Consider the following 4,114-nt stretch of genomic DNA (forward strand, 5'->3'; position numbering starts at 1 on the left):
TGAAAAATAGCATCTCTGAAAAGCATGGACAGATGGACTTTATACTCAAAGTTTCATATGACTTGACCACACACTGATCATGGGAAGTCGTTTTTCTTATCTAATAAACTTTGTCAAGACCCATGAACAATCCAACAGGACTACATAAAGATGGTGATCAGGATGAGAATTCAGAAAACTGTTGATAGAAAAAGAGCTAGGAGCTGCTGAACTACTAATAACTCTCTGTTGAAACTTGTGCAGAAATAATGGTAAACAACAACAGCACTGGTATGTACAGTGAACCCCCCTGTAATAAAAACACAGAGATATAAGCTTATATTCATGCAGACATTAAAACAGTATTTTTTGGTAGGAATACCAGAGGAGCAAAACACCAGCTGCTGGTAGACCGAGCAGTTGTCTGAGACTGCAAGACCAGGCTCACTAACCGTTGCACTGCCTGGATGCACTCCAAGGAGGCTTATGACTCAATTCTCCACTATTCTGGATCGTGGAAGGTCTAGAACTGTACAAGTTCAACAGGACCCTGAGAGCCTTTATCTGGAACTCAATGGGGATGTGGCGAACAACCAAGGCGCGTGTGTGTGTGTGTGTGTGTGTGTGTGTGTGTGTGTGTGTGTGTGTGTGTGTTTGTGTGTGTGTGTGTGTGTCGTGCATGCGCACTCATGTATTCATTCCACAAATATGCCGTCTGACTGCTCAGACTGAGTCTCAGTCAGATTAACATTCACACACTGTGTTAGGATGGTTACTCAAAAAGAAAGTAAAGTATTACACATTACTGGCTTCTTAAAAGTAATGCAGAATGTTACTTAATTACTTACGGGGGTAAGTACATTTTTAAACCTGGGCTCAAAAACGGAGGTGAAAGACTCTTTTTTTGGTGATTCATAATATTTAGACTGCCCTTTCACATAAAACCTGCCTAATCTGACTTTCAGCTCTAGTTGACCAGTACAGGTTTACTTTAATTGTGTAAATTCTATTATTGTTGGAGGGTCACTTCATGACAGAGGTTTGTATTTTAGTGAATTTAGAAATTCAAAATAATAAATTCTACCCTCTCTTTAGTCTAATCCAGTTCTGCCTGAGAGCCATTTCAGTTCTCCTCTCTCTCTAATCCAACTTTCTTCTCATTGTTGCTTAGATTTTGGTCCAGAATATGCTGCTTGAGGGCAACATCTCCCCAACCCACTGCAGTGGAGAGTCAGTAAAATATATTTGAAGCAGACAACACAAACGATTTTCTCTTTTGTTAAATCACGTTGTTTTTCTTTTGTTTTTGTTTATAATGACACAGAAAATCAGACATGATCAACCAGCAGCTTTGAACACACTAGAAGGGAGGAGACAGAGCTTTGGCTGTGATTTCTATTTCATCACGATTTGGATTAAAATACAACCTTTAGCAACATTAACTGGTTATGGGTGAGGATACATATAAAGCAGACAGACCAAGAGCACCTATAATACAATCAGAATTAATACTCTAGAAAAAATTCATGTGCAGATATCAGTTATTTACATCACATAATCAAATGAATTGATGGACACAGACAAAGAAGTATATTATAGATATCCAGATAAAATTTTACAATAGGTGAGAAGAGTAGTAGTGGATCCTGTTCATTTAAGTCAGCATCAGTTTGCTCCTCAGTCCTTGTTAGAAACAAAACAAAATGCTTTGTATGATGACCGCCATAAGTTTCTGTGATACCTTAATCAGAAGAGGAATGTTTAACTGAACACTTCCTCACGTTTGAGTGTGTCACAATGTGTGTGTGAATATTAACCAAGGTATAAAAATGTTATTCCATTGAATTCCGTCTGTTTTTAAATCCATTATTCTGTTATGATGAATAATCTTAGTCCTCGTTAAAGAAAAGCATGAACAGGCGTGGGTAGCAAACCCTGATCTTTTGGACACAACCAGCTGATCTATGGTTCTGATCTTCAGTCCTGAACATTTCCAACAGACTAAGATTCACTGAGTGTATGATACAGAAGGATAATCAGTGCTGAGTAATGTTTATTTCTGATTACTTGAGCTTCTGATTGCATCTTGTGTTGTGGCTTTAACCATTACATGAGTATACCTACTCTAAAAAGACAGACTTTTCACAGAATAATGTACTGGCTGCTGAGCACAGACTGAAGGTGAAAAGGCTCAGTGGGCCTCTGGTCTTATCTAAGAAATAAAATTCACAAAGGGACAAAAAACCACCAAAGGCCATTTATGAACAGTTATTTTGTGTTTAATTTAAAACAACCTACAGAATTTTAACATTCATCAGTTCAACTATTTATTTCATCTAAATGTACCATTGAGTGACTATATAAATGTATTTGATATAAGATTATTGACATTAGCTGGCAGAGGTTAATGCCAAATCCAGGACAACTGACTCAAATAACATCAAGCAAACCTTCATTCAGACTGAAAACTGTTCAAAAGGAACAAAATTCAAAGTGTTTATAAACAAGAAGGGGAGACACACAGGCAAACACGAGAGACCAACTATTAAGGATTAAAACCTTCAAACGCTAAAAGAAGAAAACTCAAACTCAGATCCACTGATTAAAAGACAACATTTAAAGTGAACATGACCGCAATACAACACAAAACAAGTCCAAATACTTTCCTGCACATTACAGTATGTATGACTGAAGTCACAGCCTCCATATGAAGGTATATTGAGGTTCAGGATTTTTCAAAAATGCTGTAAATGTTAATGGTGTTTGTAAAGTTCTATATTTTCTTTAAATGAACTTTGTTTGCAGTAACCCTGAACTGAGCTGGAGCTGCTTTACTTTGTGTTTTTTCAACGTCACTTCAGTAAAACCTGAATGTTGACTTCTTAAGAACGAACCAATTTTATCTGATTGTTTCCAGTTAAAGGGAAAAACAGTGTCCGATGGGTCTAAAGTTTCATACAGATCCATTTAAGTTGTTTATCACAGAAACAAATGTTCCACTGCAGAGTTACTGACTGATAACTGTGTATTCAGTCGATCAATCTCTAATCATGTGGATTTGTCTTCAAACACAAGAGTGATCAAAAGTTTGTCCTGAAGAGCTGAACATCTGATTCAAACATTACAGAGCAGAAACAAACAGTAAATTTGTTAAAGGAGGAAATAAAGTAAACTTACAGTTTCTTCAAACACACACACAAACAACAAGCTCCACTCCACACCTGGACACTAAACATGGACACACAGGTGAACTGCTTCCTACAAGGAAGTGGGATTCCACCTGAAGACTGAGAGAGCCACACCTTCATATGCTGATTTCAAAATATGCCGTCTGACTGCTCAGACTGGCTCAAACCGAGCCTAAGTCAGCGTAAAGTTCACATGCTAACGTGTGAAGACATGAAACGTTGTTGTAGATTGCAAGTGTGAACACGCTGATCACCGATCAGCTCTGCTATATTTAGAACATGAACATTTCTACTGCAATGCTTTAAATGTTCAACATGTTTCCCTGTTTCCAGTCTATAGATCCAGTCACACCTTCTACCTTCATCTGTGCAGAGCAGCGCTGAAACCAACCGTCCAATCAATGAGCAGCATCAACCCCTGAACTTCATTCAAACTCTGTTATTGAAGATGTTGTTGTGTGAATAAAATGAGTGAAATGATGTAAATATTCAAACATGTATCTTGCAGTGTCAGGGTTAAATTAAAGCTTTGTGGGCAGGTCAGCCAATGAGGATGGTGGCCCTGAGCGCTGAGCCAAATATGTGAAACGTGTAGCTAGCATCAAAAATCAAAAAGAACTTTTCAAAATAAGAGAAATTTACAGTTTTAACTGTAGACTGTAGATCTGTAGACTTTGAACTATTGTAAATACCACAAACACACCATGTAAACATGAACATAGTTGTGCACATGCGAACTCACCCTAAAAAAAATGAAAGATTGTTCCTTGTTAACAATATTGCGTGCAGAGTTGTGGAAAGCTTTTATGCTTCTCCAACTGTTTTTTCAAGTTCAATATTAAATAATATTTATTGTCCTTTTTCTCAATCATTTAGGAGACGCGACTCCAAATATGAGACACAAAAACTCAAATGAGAACAAAAATCAAACAAATGAGAAAAGGACT

General features: G+C 37.3%; 1 long non-coding RNA gene across 1 annotated transcript in view; it reads right to left on the minus strand.

Annotated features, from left to right (window-relative positions):
- Positions 1 to 3,277, minus strand: part of LOC121813021 — a 17,361-nt gene extending 14,084 nt beyond the window's left edge. The window contains exon 1 of the long non-coding RNA XR_006053468.1: positions 3,157 to 3,277. This is a non-coding gene — a long non-coding RNA (uncharacterized LOC121813021). The remainder of the gene's footprint in view (positions 1 to 3,156) is intronic.
- Between the last annotated feature and the right edge of the window lie 837 nt (positions 3,278 to 4,114).

This window comes from Haplochromis burtoni, unplaced genomic scaffold (genome assembly GCF_018398535.1).
Source record: "Haplochromis burtoni strain Fernald_Lab_line unplaced genomic scaffold, NCSU_Asbu1 Contig_1051, whole genome shotgun sequence".
NCBI lineage: Eukaryota > Metazoa > Chordata > Actinopteri > Cichliformes > Cichlidae > Haplochromis > Haplochromis burtoni.